Here is a 16,665-nt window from a genome sequence, read left to right as displayed (position 1 = left end):
TACGTAACACCAAAGAAGCAACGTAAGGAAGAAAACGTTACGTCAGCCCGCGAGTATGTAAATCTCGGCGTAAGCGAGTCGAATAAGTTCAAACGGTTAGACTGCGGAAAAAAAATCACTAAATCTTAATATATTTTTTTCGAATAACACTAAGTAAACATTTACTTATATATATATATATAGTAAGCAAATATTTATTTAACAAAAATGACAATTAAATCAAATTAAAGTTCCTTTATTAAATAAATATATTTACTTAAAACTTCAAACAAATATTTATTAAAATTTAGTTTCTTTTTTAGCGTATCGTATATCAAGCGATTTCATCTCACAGTAGCGATCCTTTTTTGATCTTACGTGGACCCATATAAATTTTTATTGTCAAATTCGCCTGTTGTCTTGCCGATCGAGCGCCCGAGATATCGCCTTCGCCTTTGCTTCGAACCGAGCTACTTGGACGTTTTCGCCTCACTTCGACAAACCATTACCTCGCCCACGTCGCAAACACAATCGCCTAAAGTCCTGCGATCGGGTAAAACCGGTTTTGAATCGCGACCAGTGCTGTAACTACCTACTATGCGGCCGGATTTCACGATCGGAGAGAAGCTCGCGCCTTTTACGAGACCCGCGCGCGAAAGAAGAGTCTGTGCGACGGTATTCCTCGACGAATTAAACTGCTCCAGAAACGTGACGCGAATCACCGATGGACCTTTCGCACGTCTTTTCGCGATTGAACGAAGGGATGCGGAATAATTCGTAAATCTTCATCGGACTGCAATCTCTCCTCGGAACCTATTTGTACAACGTTTGTTTATATGGAAATCTAAATTGCTTTGCCTTAAATGGCTAAAAAAGAAAATATGAGTGAATGCACACACGTGCGAAGATAATATTGTTAAATTTTTAACCAAATAACACAATTAGATTATTTATTACAAAAACCTTGTAAATTTTCAATGATATATTAAAAAATTCATAAAAGTAGATGAAGCACATGCAATAATTACACACTCATGACATCATAATATTTTTTTCACCGATTAATTAAACGAGAAATTAAAAATTTTGTCTATATCGATTTAAGTGACTCACTACTCAATGGAGTGATTCATTTCTGCGCATCATCTATTTTACGCGCATTGTCCCGAGGCCAGGGGATCGATTGTGCAATTGGGGGTGGGGGGGGGGGGGGAACGAAATGGAAATTACAAAATTGAAAAAATCCACTAGATGTTGACAATGAAATTATAAATATTCTAGTAAATTTGCTCACTTTTATAATTCTCACCTCATTCCAAGGCACACAACCGACCTCTCCAGCAGGAAAGTCTTAAAATGCGCGCACACGATAGAGAATTTTTTTTTATTCAGCAACCGGTCGTTGTTCGTCGATGAGGCGTCGATATATGCCAGCAAATGCACGTTGTCATAAGATACGCGAAGCGGAGCGCAAAGGGTTAATGACATTCCACGTCGCGCGCTGTGTGCGAGAGAGAGAGAGAGAGAGAGAGAGAGAGAAAGGGAGGAAGAGGAGGGAGGGGGGGGAGAGGGAAAGAGAGAGAGAGGAAAAGAGAGGGCTGCGTCATGCAGGGCGCTGTTAACCCCTAACCAACGCAGCACTCGGTCATGCACCCCCGATGCGCTATATGTATGCTATGCAACCCTCGACGGAAGGTGGCGGTGGCACCGGGCGGCGGATCGATCGCGCGCACGTTTCTTCATGTCTCCGGCGTAAAAATTAGTATTCCGCTCCGCTCCCGGCATCACGGCAGCAGCCGGGCGCTGCGAAAGCGGGAAAGACGAAGGGGATGGAGAGTAGGAGGCAGAATGCCGAGGAGGCGAGCATTCCCAGGAACCTCCTCCTCCCTCCCCCCACACCGTCGCGATTCCGTTCGTATAACCCCCGTCGAACCCCCTATGTGTACCTCTCCGATCTCTCTCGCGCCTCGTCCGTCTCTCTCTCTCTCTCTCTCTCTCTCTCTCTCTCTCTCCCCCCCCCTTTCTCTCTTTCATCTTTCTCTTTCTCGCGGTTTTCTTGCCTCGCGAACGTTTTACGGAAACGACACGACGCGTTGCTCGAGGTAACCCTCCTGAATATCGAGAACCGGACCGGGTATCCTCCCCCCACCTCGGATATACGTGGGTCGCATTCGTGTCCGAGACCCGCGAATGCGGACCGAATACCGATTCCGTTCTCTCCTCGCTCTTTCTCTCTTGATCTCTTCGTCTTGCGATTCGTTTTAATTGCCGGAGTTTATCTCGTCCTTCGCACTCAGGATATCCCTAAATCGCTTCTTTATCGCGGACTTGGCCGATCCATTCGATATCCAGCGCTATTCTTCTCGCCCTTTACACTTTAACGAAGATACATTCTTCGTTAGAACAGAATGGTTATTGATCTGTTATCAGCGTTTATTCTAAATTAAATCGTAAATATGAAGGCAAATTAATTATTTTGTTCAATCTACGATAAATTAGATTAAAAAATATGATATTGTTGTTGTGTGTGAAATTTAGTACTGATATTTTTAAATATTTACGTATAAAAGTCTGTATATATTTTTTATTAAAAAAAATATATACAGAGTCTGACATGCGAAAATATATACCTTTATTAAAGTTAATAATTTGAGAGGCAAAAAGATAAGTAATAAAGACAATACACACTGAGAAAAAAGTCAATTTTAATAAATATTTATTCAACAAAACAAAAAAAATAATTGTTAAATCAAATTGATGATTCTGTATCAAACATCTTTGTATTTAATAATTATTTAATATTGGCAATTTGCAATTAATATTTATTTTAAAATGGACTATATTTTTCTCTCAGCGTAAATTGCGTGAAACATTGTAGAAAAACATTGCAGAACGTTGAACAAAAATAATTTGCCTCCTGTGAGGTTTGAACTCACGACCCCTGGTTTACGAGACCAGTGCTCTACCACTGAGCTAAAGAGGCTGACGTTTTTCCACTCTTGGTCGACAGCTGATACACCGCGGACGCTCGTGTCCTTCCGAATTTTGCCCAAATCGAGCCCAAAGATACGTAATTGGTGCGTATACGCATTATACATTTTAATTACGCTCTATCGACGTTGATAATTCCCGAACGCTTCGATATATTTAACTCCGTTATGCGAAACTCGTTCTTCCTTGTCTACATCGCGTCAAGTTCACACGTCCGTATCGCACCTTTTTAAAGGGCGATTTGGCGGCTGCAGTGTAACGACGAACCTCATGAAACCTCCAAAAATAATTCGACCCACAAATCACGCGTGACGCAAAGCAGATGTCAGTTGCCACTTCCCGTTTCGCGCGAGTAGGGAGGGAGGGAGGGAGGGAGGGGCGAAAAGAGACACGTGCGAACCCCCTTTCCCTACTTCGGCCGAAGAGGCCAGATGTCGGGGCCGTCTTAAAGATTTCGAAGGGGCGACCCTTTTCGGGAAGCGCAGCGAGGTTCTTTGAGACGCAATAAAAGGACTCAACGGTACGCGCTCGTAAGACCATTGTACCATTTAAGCAGATGTTATCCAATGAATGCGCAATGTATAATATGAATCGCGGACAAAGCGCACGATTTTTCTAGGGTGCCTGAGAAATTTTGCATATTTGCGTCGCGTCGTACGTTACCGCCACTGTCCTGATAAAGAGATGATATCTTATCAAATCTATTTTTTCCAGAAGCATAGAGTCCAAAGATAATTTCTTTTGTTAGCAGTGATAAATATTTTATTTATAATATATAGGTATCTCTCGCGACATGGCTAACGAGATGTATTTTTGACTCGTGAGCGTGTATCGATTGGATAATAAATCGTTAGAGTTTAAACGAAGAATTTATTATTCGGGTATCTGCGTCATATTAATAATTTCTATAAATAAATATTTAAATCAAGGGTATAAAATATCGAAGAAAATTTAATTTGTATATAAAATCATGAATTTAATTTCATAAAGTTTATAAAATATTTCGAAATGGTTAGTATTTATTCGTATTTTTAAAATTTTTAGTTTCAAGAAAAGCTGGATGTGAAAAAATTCTTTCTGATTTTTTTATCTCTACAAAATTAACTTTTTTTTATTCAAATTGGGAAATTAGTGTTCAGAATATAACTTGTCAAATTCGAAGAAAATAGCATTTTTCATTTCCCTTCAATAAAAGCCAGATATACGAAGGAATGATAAATAAATCCGCAATAAATATTCCAGAAAGTTGTACATTTTAATTTCAATAAATGACTTCAGATAGATTGAGTTACCGTTCCATATTGTTACATCGTAATTGATCATATATGAAATATTGATTGCGCTTTGTCTTCAATAGTCCCTTCGTGAATCTGTCGGATGTGTGTGAAGCAATATTCCCGACGCTTGAAAATTCAGGGAATCCAATTAAAAGACCGGATGCCCCTTTAACCGCAACGAAACGTATATTGTCTCGTCTGTATGACACACGGAAACGTAGCAACGAGTATCCGTGTCTAAATATGCACGTGCCTGAAAGTTATCACTTTGAATCACCTGCCCTTTCATTTATATTATTGCAATCGCTTGCCATGACGTATACATCAGGTGTCAAATCTTTCGACAGACTTGATAGCTGGATGTATTGATACAAAGATAAAAAATACAATCAAAAGATATCACGTTATACGAACAAAGAAAGTCGAGTAGTTCAGATTCAGATGAGGAAGAACCATCAGCGAAAGCTATATCCATTGTAGAACCACCACCTGGAAGATGGTATTATGTATCAGATTCTCGGTGAGATCCTTGTTATTATAACATGTTTATTAGAAAACACAAAAAAAATATATGTAACAAAATTAATATCATGAGCTCTATACAACAAATTATAAAATTAATTCTAGAAGTTACTTTTTCGTTTAGAAAATTAAACGTAATTTTCTAAATACAAATATCGTATTCATAAGAAATTGATGTTATATATATATATATATATATATTTAAATTCTCTTCGATGAGAGAATAATAATAGTAATAGTAATATTTTAAAAACATAAAAACGTACTCGATAAAATAAATACTAAAAAATTAAAAGACTAAAGCTCATTTTTATCAATGTATATTAACTTTAATCTTGGTTTAAGTTACTTTTTATATTTTTCTAATTCTTACAACTAGAGGAAGATAAAAAGTAAATTCAACCGAGATTAAAGTCTCACTCAGAAAAAAAGTAAAAAACAAGAAGCAAATGTCAATCGTGACGTCTTCTTTAATATTTATTGATTATTAAAAAATTTAATTATAACGACAAATGTACATTTCTGCGAAATATATCTTGTTTTTTTTATAAATTGTAAAACAAATTGTTAGATGGTATATTGCAAGAAATAAAATGTTATTTCATCACATATATTTAAATAGATTTATTTCAGAATGCAAATTTCGCAAATAAATATTTAAAACATTTTTTCTCATTTACTGAGAAAAATTTTTGATTTAAAACAAACTAGAAGATCTTGATTATTTCAGTTAATCAAGTCTTAATTAGAACTATAATAGATTTGATAAGAAAATTCTAATTTATTCATTTTTAACCAGAATTCTAATTAATGCAACCGAATTTTTATTCTAGTGTGTAATGATAAAGGCATGAAGCATATCAATTGACTCATAAAAAATAATCGCGCTATCGAGTACCAGAATCATCCGTGATTTCTTTCATTCAGCCACGCTACTGGTTTCGCTCGTTTATTGCAACGACTCCCCTATAAAGAACATGCCTTTTGCAAAGCGCGAGAGGCGACGTTGTACGCGCATCTTTTATGACTCTTCTACAATAAGGTCGTAAGCCGTGAGCCATAAAGCCTATTCTATAATTGCACAAGTGTAGTTGTGAGCATAGTCGATTTGTAAAAACTGACCAATCGTACACTCGAATATTTTTCTCATATTCAACTGCGGTTGATAAATTACAAATTCTTACAATTACAATCACTTATGTCCGTGTCACACTACGCATTGGAGATTGAGGATTGCGAATCAGAATTCAGCGATCAGATCGAAACGGATTAAAATTAAAATTATCAAATTGGGAAGAATACTAATCATCAACTCGCAATTCTCAATATCCAATGCATGGTGTGACAGAGACGTCACTACTGACACAAACTACGCTTACGCAGTTCTAGAATGAGCTTAACCCAATCGTAGTCGATTTTTTTTCATATTCGATTGCGATTGGTCGATTTCTTACAACTTATGACCCTATTGTAGAATCGGTATTAAGAAGTTTCCCGTTGAACGAAGCGGAGTCGCGAGCGCGCGAAAGCAACGGCCCAATGCGCTGGTCGCGGTCGCCACCGACGCGACGCCGCGACGGGCGGCGGCGAGACGAAGCCAACCTCCGCTCCGTACCCTTGAACCTAACAGACGCTCGCGACGTTGCCGCCTCGTGCAAGTATGCCGTGAAGTGAGGTGCGGAGGAAGAGGGACACCGATGTGTTCGGTCGCGCTCGGCTATGCCCGCTGCGTGCTTTCTTCGCAAGAATTCCGAGTGGCCGTGCCGCTCGTTCCACCTCCTCCACCACCTTCGTCGTCGTCGTCGTCGTCGTCGTTGTCGGCGGTCGGCTGGCTCGACGCCGAACGCGCTGACGTCACGCGCGTCAGCGTTACGCGTAGCGTTACGTAAAAAACGTGCGGCTGACTGGCTGGCGAACTCTACTCGGTGGAGCGTGTCGCTGCGTTGCGTTGAGTATAGCGCGCATAAGCGGCATTCTACACGGCCACGTTGAGCCACAGCCAAGCGCGCTCTTTCGCCGGCGATTATGTCAGCCTTTTAATAACGGGAGAGCGATGTTTTTAGCATATTCACTGTCGCCTCTGACATTTCTGTCAGTCCTCAAATTCCGTTCTCGTATGGCGAGATCAAGTCACCGATTCCGGTACCCGCATTTTGTCGCGGCTGTGGAATTTTTTTCTTTCTTGCAAGTTTTCCCATTTTTGCTTTATTGCTCTAAAATTAAATTCGTTCATTTAATACTTTTACTCCTATTCGATGATACTACTTATAATATAGAGACCTTATTATATCACCAGAGTCTGGCCACGATTGATTTTGTCAAAATTCAATGAGAGAAAAAGATATATATAATTTCTCCCTGTATATGTACTTTAACTTGTACTGTTTTATTCTATAATTTTAATTAAAGTTATAGAGTGAAAAACAGTAAAATTTTTGCGCTTCAAAAGGAGATAAATACGTATTCGAGCGTTGAAGACAAAGGAAGCGAAGATACCGAGTACAAAAAGTGCAAACAGCGCCAACAATATCAAAGAAACACACCAAGTCAGTAAAAGTTCAAATGACTTTATTTTGACGTCATAGAAGTCAAAATAATTTTTCGTTACAAAATTTAACTGTTTATTGAATCAAGATAAAGTCATTTTGATTTTTTGTTAACTTTTGTGTATTACTTGGGGATACATGGGAAAAAATTACATATATACCTTTCTCTCTCTCGTAGAATTTTTAACAAAATCGCTCGTGATCAGACTCTGTTACAAGGTCTCCATTGATACGTAATGTAGGTAAAACAGCTGGCCCCTGGGAATTGTAATACGTCTTATTGGACCTATTAAAAACATCCCGCATCTCGTAATTCATGCCGCGTTTAGCAATAAATGTACCGTCAGATCTCCAAGGTTGACTTCACTTTAGCACGTAGATCACGTACGACTTTATCGCGCTGATCGGATAGCCGCGATTAGCGGTAAACGCGGATGCGCGCTTCATGCGGCGTTAAGCCTGATCCTTCTTATACCGTCTTTGTTTAGCGTCGCGTTTAGCGCTTTGCGTATACATATACCATGTATGCACGTATGTACCATACAATCGCTGCTTCTCTTAACTGCGCAGTACGAAAAAAAGCCGCGTACCACGTAAACACGTGGTATAAGAATCGGATAGCCATATTTAGAGCGCTAAATGCGCCGTGCGAATAGCGATCTTCAGGATGCGGCCGAAGAGGCGCGGCGGCGGTCAGCCGCGACGTTTTTCCTTTTTCTTGCTCTCTTTTCCCCCCTTTTTTTTTTCCCATATAATGTTGCGCGCGACTCTGTGACGTCAGCCGCCGGTCGTTCGGTCGGTTTTGTGTCGGTGGGGATTCTCTCGGCGTCGGAGAGAAAGCATAGACAAACATAACCTACATAGAACGGTCCCTCGAGCACAGTATAGGGTCAACGAACGACGAAACCGGAAATTCGTTGTCTGCCACGCGTCGCGGGAGTCAGGGCTAGAGTTCTCATTTCCTCTGTCTTTCTTTTTTTTTTTGCCTCTATCATTTTTTGTTAAATCATGCTTAACGCCACGTGGACCCACGTTATCCGTCTTATCGAACTGTAAAACCGGGCTAATAGGACGCGCTCGAACGTGGAGTATTATATGTTGGATATTATCGGATTATGTACTGGAGAGAGGGGGGAGATTTTTTTGTAACCATTTCTCCATAGGTACAAGAAGAGAAGAGAGAATACTCGTCTCGGGCGAGTCAAGTCTACATATTCGTGAGCAATCAATGTAAAATATAATTGCGAATATTTTTAATGCCCCTTTTTCTTGTAAGCATGCGGGAAGCTGGCAGAGACACGAGATCGAGAAAATCGAGTCTAGATATCCGCTGTGGATGTGAGTTAAGTGTACCGGTGCAAACTGGGGCAAATGGCAAACCGGTTCCGAATATAAATAGAGTAACGATCCTTTTGCAAGTTGCTGAAAGAATATCCCACGCGAGCGTCTAAAATCTGAGAAGGTTTCTTGAATCCGCGCCAAGGTTACGAAGAAATTTTTCGAATGGGACCTGATCTCCATCCGCCTTCCCGTTTCGACGTATGTATTCATAGAAATTAGCAGAGTCAATAAAAATTCTGACGTGCTGCTTCGAGAATCCAACGTGTGCTGCAACGAGAGACGTTTAGATGCATTCTTTAAGTATACGTAAAACGGAGATTAACTTGTAATTGGAACTTATGGATCTCTCCTGGTGACCCTGGAATATTTTTCTAATTTTTAACTTTTTGTTAGCAACGTGAAATTTTTACCCTCCATTCGCAATCTGGGAGTCTTTGAACTTCAGACTTTTATACTATTTCGGATTATATTAAATTCTTACTTTAATATTATACTTCAATATTTGTGAAAGCTTTAAAACGAATTTGTACAATAATGATAGAAGTCGGATTGCATTTTACGATAATAACAATAATAATTTTATAATGATAATAATAATAAAAATTGGGTTGTGTGTATTTCACTTAATTTATAAATTCAAATTTGTCTATTATAATTGAGATAAAAAAAAATCGATTGTGCCTTTCAAGTTCAAAGATTTTAACATTGCCGGAAAAGTTGTATAAATAACGCATGATTTTGCAATAATCTTATATCTGACTATCTTATTTGTCGCACTTTTGTTGTATTTATGTGAGCTATAGTAATCATACTATATTTATGTAAAGTTTAAGTAATCAGATTTCTTGTCGCCTTGATGAAGTGTACTGCAATATTCGGCGAAATGTTGGCTTGGTATCAAGACACAGAGATAACTCATGTAGCTTCTTTGAAGAAAATACCTGTGAAAGCCTCGAAAGTTTTATCATACTAAATTCAAATATTGTTATCTTTTAATTTTCGTAATAAAATATTTTTTCATCGTATTATTAAGATACTTCTAAAATACCTATAAGCATCAATTATTATTATACATATAAATTGCTTGTTAATTCAATTTGTGATACTCTAATTTTATAATGCTGCTCTAATTCTGTTAAGACTTTTATTAGGGCTTCCATTTGTTGTGTATTCACATTACATTTGTAAAAAATACTTGATTAATATCGTAATTTCTTGTACAATATAATTGTGAAAATTACAAAGAAAAGATTTTGAACCATTAAAAAAAAAACTTTAACAAATGCCAAGGACCCACATATATTCCTTTAACGTCACAAAAACGTGTTTCTGTTAAAAGTTTAAACGAAATCAACGGCTTCCTTCCTTCATCGCGGGACGATCTCGTCATCTTTCGCGACCGCATGATTTACACGCACGCGGTAAATCCGCAACCGCAGAAATCCAAGAAAAGCGAATTGCACAAAGGAATAGCGAGGCATCCTCCGTGCCCGGCGTGCTTCTTTACCTGCAGCGCGCGCGCGCGTCCATGTCTCCCGTTCGCACGCCCGTGTGCCATTTACGAGGCAAACCGGTTTACGCTTTTTGCGAGCCTCACGCGGCTTCGCGAAGAATGTTGATTTTTGCGATATATACCGCTTGGGAACCTAACCTACATCATTATCCGGATGAGAGCTGACTTACGTTCGAACACCGTGTGGCGCACGTCTTCTTAGCGCTGACACAAGCGGCCTCATGTCAGAATATTCGAGAAAGTATCGCACGTCGCAAATCGTCCGACGATCTAATTTTAAACCTTGTCTGCATTGTTTGCGAATCGTGTTGCTTTACCGCCGTCTCGATTTCAAACAGAAGCGAAGCATGAATTTATCACGCCGAAAACTCGGACTGCGATAAAAACGTAATCGTTTCTCCGAAAAGGAATTTTACAAGTGTGGAAGATTTACGTTAACCCGCGAAAACGAATTCGAATTGAAAGGAATCGATATAGAGCTTGATGTACGAAATTGAATCCAATCTTTCTGATTATACCTACCGCGAATTTAATTATCGCACGCGCGTAAGGTCGGGATCTCAATTTCACGAAGAAAATCCTTATCGAGTTTAATCTTTTAATTCTTATCCGACCTTCGACTTCGGTCGATCTAATTAAATTAAATTGTTTAATTAAAGCATCGGTTCAATACTTTCGTGTTATCGACGATATTTCTAGTGAATAAGAATAAGGTTTTCGAAGAGGCGACAAAATTTATTGTGATTATCTAAATTAATATAATCGTAAGAAGCTTCGCGTCGACTATATCGGGAGTGATCTAACTTCCAACTTTTATGATCTCAGAGTTTCAGTAATGAAAACGATACGATCAATAACAAAACAGTAATAAATTATCTGCCGATAATTTTAGTTTAGTTACAAAGTCAATGTATCAGACAAGCTCGACGAATTTCATCAAAGATATTTAAAAAATAAAAAATGATGCTGCATCCGAATTGAAACGCGACCACCCAGCCTGGTTGAATCGATAATAAAAACTTTATGTTAATTTAAAAGAAACTAATTAATTCAAGGAACAAAAATAACACGATTGATATAAGCGGGAATGAATTATTGTAAATCAATTTCCATGAAAATGTAATTCAAATTTGCAGATACAACACAAGAATTTAATTATTTGACACTTTTGACAAAGATAAATTTGTAATCGAGTAGATCCAATAGATTAATAGAAGATCCACTGACTCAGCTTTAGAGGATTAAATCGGACGGTATCCGAAAAACAATCCAATTCGACGTGAGGACCTGACGAAGGTTAATTTCTACCACTCGGATGAAATCGATTCCAGAGATGAGACGTGGTGCTATTCAAGCGATTTTCGTGAAGCAAAACAAGAAGATCCCGAGTGTTTTAGCAGCGGCGTCACGAACGAAAAATGATAATGAGACGCACAGTGCTGTAGGTTAGTGAGAACAATAGCTCGTGTGCTTAATGAACCTGGATGCATGCGGCTCGCGTAGTCCGAGTAGTAAAAATATATTTTCGGCGCCAGACCGTGCATCGAATAACGAGTCCGGGCATCGCCGAATTCGTCCTCGACCGTGGAGGCAAAGTCGCCTCTCTGCCGTCCGTGTCGACGTGGAATTTTAATGCTGCACCACGCGTCCCGGTTCGACATTGTTTTACGCACGTATCGTTACGTTGATAGCAATATTCGCTGCTCGTCGATTTCGCAAATGTAAATAATCGCCGCGCGCCGTCGCTCTTTGTAATCGCGTTGCACGATATTTAATATTTACATTGCCCCCAATACACCGAGAATCCGCCCAAGCGGAACAAATAGTTATTGTGACATCAAAGTGATGTCAAAATGGTTCCAAAATAGTCATTAAAAGTCCATTTTTTCACTTTTTGATCAGTCACGATTCGTTTTAAAGTCATTTTGGTGTTGTAATCTACCGCTCTGTTTGAATAAGAAAAATAATGTTTATTTACAATATAAAGATTAGATTATAGAACCACTTATATACGAATAAATCAATTAAGTACTTAAAACGCCAATCAAAGTCCGATGTTACAAAGTATAATACCTATAATAATACATCTATGCATGTATTTAAATCATTTTTATCTCAGATTGCGTAACTGCGCGTCGATTATTGTCTCTCTTGCAACACAATCAAACTGAAATAATAGTACCCTCAAATTAAATTATTATAATTTTTATTTATCTAGGGATCTTCATGTTTTAGTGATATAATGACATGTTGATGCGCGATATAAAAACGCAAGGATTTGTTGCGTTCGTAACAAGAAAAAGCAGTTTTTTTGATTGGATTTTACTATTTCTCCTCATTACATTGTTAAATACCAAAGGAGTCACGGTAACCCAATCTCTCGAGTTAAATAACATGTTTATTTTAATTTTTATATAACAAAATGTGCATAATTACGATAACTTTGGCTCTTTAAAATAAAAGTGATTTTTGAAAGCATCAATTTTTAGCAAAGGGGATCACAAAAAAAAAAGCTGAAAAAGTTTATCAATCAACAGGCAGGGGAATGCAGGGTGCACCTCGCTTCGCGTGGAAAGTCGGATGCCCTTAGGCAGAGGAGGTGTGAGTGGACCTTGCTTTATGTGGAAAGCGGAACCCCCGTAGGCAGGAAAGAGGGTGGGGTGACTCTCGCCTTGTAAAGTGTATGCGTGGAGACAATATATGTATGTTCCGCCTCTCTACAAGCGACATCACGATCAAAAAAATAACCTAATTCAAATGATATTTTGATGTGGGGTGAACCCTCGCTTTGCGTGGAAAATCGAATTCCCCTAGGCAAAAGAGTAGGTGGACTTTGTTTCGCGGAAAGTCAGGATAGTCTAGACAGAGGAGAGGAAATGGGGTGGACATCGCTTTGCTTTCTATTTATGGACTGAAATTCTTTTTTCTTTTTACCCGTTTGTAACTGTCCATTATTTTGGTATCTGGCACAATTGTAGAATTCATTTTACTATTTTTCTCGTATGTTCCTCGTTAAAAATGCTTCCGAAAATCATGTTCATTTTGAGGCAAAAATTATCGTAATCGTCCTTCAAAATATAACTGTATCCATTTCTGTGGTTTGTAAAGTAAGCAATGTCCATATTAGAGTATGCACTTGGTAAATATTAAATTAAATTTTAGTACAAAATTGAATACATCTTCTTGAATTATAAATCGTTTAATTTCCATTGTTTTAGTTAAATCATTATAACCTACAGAAATAATTAAAAATAATTCAAATAAATATAATTTAACATTATTTGGATCTGAATGTATAAATCAAATTAAAGAATCTTACAATAGTTCCAAAGCTATCTTTTCTACTGAACACATCAGCCATTATATTTATATGTATATTTCGCTCGCGCGCGAGAACGTCGAGAGATCGGTGAACGATGATCAGCTTCCAGCAAACGGTACGCGGTGTGCATCCCATCGCAGGCGGAGGCATTATCGGCGGCGAGTCACGAACGGGTCTCGAGTGCGCGCGATCGAGAACCGGTTGGACGAAACTTTCGAAAATTCCAGAATGACGTAGTCCTGCTCTCGGTGGGTGTGCGAGCGCAGCAGGCGAAGACGTACGGCCGTGCTTCTCTCATTCTTTATTTACAGTTACTTACGTAACAGACACGAGCCCCCCCCCCTCCCTCTCTTTCTCTCTTATTACGTTTTTTTCTATTTTATATGCTCATATAATTGTATGTATATTATTTTTTCTTCTCTTTTTATATAATTATCCACCAATTTCTTATTCCTATTCTTTGTATGTTCAAATACTTTATTCTTTAACTGTAGATTTTAACAGATTTTATAATATAAATTAAGAGCAAAGTGTTACAGAGGGCGGTATTCATACAGTTCTTATTTTAAGTAAGATCGTCTTAAATAATGTATCAAGATACTAATGCGGCTCTCCGATTAATTCATGACATCTTTTGATTGTACTTAAGACAGTCCTAAATATAAAATTCAACCATAAGAATATCACCCAATGTATACTTTTGTGCGTCTAAGGGAATATCATTCCAGAGCTTTTCAAATACCTGCTCTCTATTTTTCCCCCCTTTTCTTTTCTCTCTATTTCTGTTCGAGGTCGATTTAGCTCGATCAACATCGTATTCGTGCTTGTATAATAAAAAAACGTGCATTTATGAAAATATAGTCGCGAAAACGATGCGTGTCGCATGCATCACACGTGCACTGCAAGCGGAAATGTTACTCACTTACCTCATTTCTCGAGCCATTGCTCTACCTAGGACACTGACAAGAAATCACTGGCGGGTAACAACGCGCCGGTGAACCGCACCGGACAAAAACCGGGACTCGTTGTAAGTCATGGCGAGAAAATAACTCGCACCGTGATAACTCTCGCGCTACGCGAGCGAGTGGACCGGACACGCGGTTCCGACAATCGACGGAAAAAGTCGTTTGTGCAACTATCGCCGCGGAGAAAAATGAATATAGGATGAAACCGGTTGATTGAATTACGCGTTGACGATAGCCGGATATCGTACGTGGACATTCATTGGAAAAAAAACCTGATAATTTCTAAAAAAAAAAAAAGAAAAAGGATTTCATCATTCAATCGAGCAAATTCTGCGATTGTCATTTCCTGTTATTTCTCGAGATATATTACAAAGTATAATTCGAATTCTTAATATATACGTATATGAATATTTCAAGATTTCAACACATAGTCTAGGATAATAATTCATTTCCACGAAATATTCATGTGCTTTTGCGTAAGCAAATATAAAATTTCGACAAATATAAAGATCGCATATTCCCGATATGAAAGTTAAATGTACTCACGTTCGCCGCGTTAAATGATCGATGGCAGTAGAACTCGGTAATTCGTGGAGAACACCTGAATCTGGTAGATCCTTGACAACTGTTTCACTGTTCTCTGAAAATTGTAAAAATTCATTATTAAACGCGGTTTTTCTTAAAATCAATATAACATAAATCCTTGAAATTCTTTTCATTAATTCATAGTTTTATTTAAATGCGTTTTATAATTTTTTATTTACTTCAGAACCAGATGACTCGAAAACATTTATTAATTGCAAAATATATAAATTATAATAATTACACGTCATTACGTATACACTGAAAAAAGATATAGTTAATTAATTCTAGCTGAAAATGGACAAATCAGAATTTTCTGATTGAACTTATTCTAACTCTAATTGAATTAACAAGATTCTGATTGATTAGAATGTTCAGAATACTCATCACCTTATAAATTTGCTAAATGGATGGATACTATTTATACATATGATTATATTTAGCATAAATTATTCCTCAATTTAAAAAATACGATTACCTTTATATAAAGGATATGTGTGTGTGTATGTGTGTAAAGTGAATATTATTTTAATTTATGTTTCTTCAAATCATCAAAGAGAAACAATGAAAATAAAGACATAATGTTCTATTTAACGCTATTACTGGAGTGTCAGAAATATTCCACACAAGAAATAACGTTAGAAAACCATACGTATAAAGGTTAAATATAGTCGTTATTATTTACTTTTTACCTTGAACAAAACTCTTCTCCGTTTCATCTTCGGTAAGACGACATTCGCGCTCAAATCTGTCCGTTAATTGCTCAGATACCCTCCAGTCGTGTATCTCTTTCCGTAAAATGTAAATCGAATCATTGTTGCCCGCGCTGGCGACGCTGGTCTCGTCGGACAAGAGAGCCTTGTGTTTCACATCGTCGCACAACATTTTATTTTCTTTTCGCGAAAGAAGCTGCCGCCCGCGGGAATCTCGCGACTTCGTCGCGCAACTTTTTACAATGTCCTTGTCCTTCGAAGCTCGCATCTTTTGTGGCAACGTTCCTGCGGATACGGACTTTTTTCTATCGAGTGTAGACTTCGTGCGACGCTGGGAAGAAATGTTTCTCGAGGACATGTTGACGGCACCTCTTTCACGATCGCGATATTTAGCTCCCTGAAAGATATTAAAAAATATCAAACCAATTACAACGCGAAATACATAGATCAGTGCACCAAATAATTATTATAATAATGTATGACAAATAAACGATAAAAATAATTAACAGTATTATAAAAAATGATATATTTAATTTAATGTTATTTATCGGGTAAATCTTGAAACAAAATTTCAAATGTAAACTGAATATATTAATTAAAAGACCCATTTTTTTAATTCCTGTATTAGACTTGCTAACATCAAGCATATATATCTTATTTAAGTTAAGTTCCAAAAATGTACATTCAACTATAGGAAACAAATAACAATTTGCAAATATAGAGCCCATTCTTTTTCAAAAAAAAGTTCTAAATTAATGTACACTGATGCAGCGTAAGTTGGAGTGAAACAAATATAATAATCTGTTTTATTTTAATTTATTGGACTAGTATACACACCAGTTTAGAATTTTTTTCAAAAAAGAGTAAGACTATAAATGAGAGCATTCGATTACAACAAATTGAAAGCAGGAAAA

General features: G+C 37.7%; 1 non-coding gene across 1 annotated transcript; it reads right to left on the bottom strand.

Annotated features, from left to right (window-relative positions):
• Positions 1-2,890: 2,890 nt before the first annotated feature.
• On the bottom strand, positions 2,891-2,962 carry TRNAT-CGU (transfer RNA threonine (anticodon CGU)). The gene has a single exon. It is a non-coding gene; the product is annotated as a tRNA-Thr (tRNA).
• Positions 2,963-16,665: the final 13,703 nt, after the last annotated feature.

This window comes from Cyphomyrmex costatus, unplaced genomic scaffold (assembly GCF_001594065.2).
Source record: "Cyphomyrmex costatus isolate MS0001 unplaced genomic scaffold, Ccosl1.0 scaffold1017, whole genome shotgun sequence".
Lineage (NCBI taxonomy): Eukaryota > Metazoa > Arthropoda > Insecta > Hymenoptera > Formicidae > Cyphomyrmex > Cyphomyrmex costatus.
The sequence above is the reverse complement of the archived record's forward strand: the minus strand, read 5'-3'. Positions and strand labels throughout refer to the sequence as shown.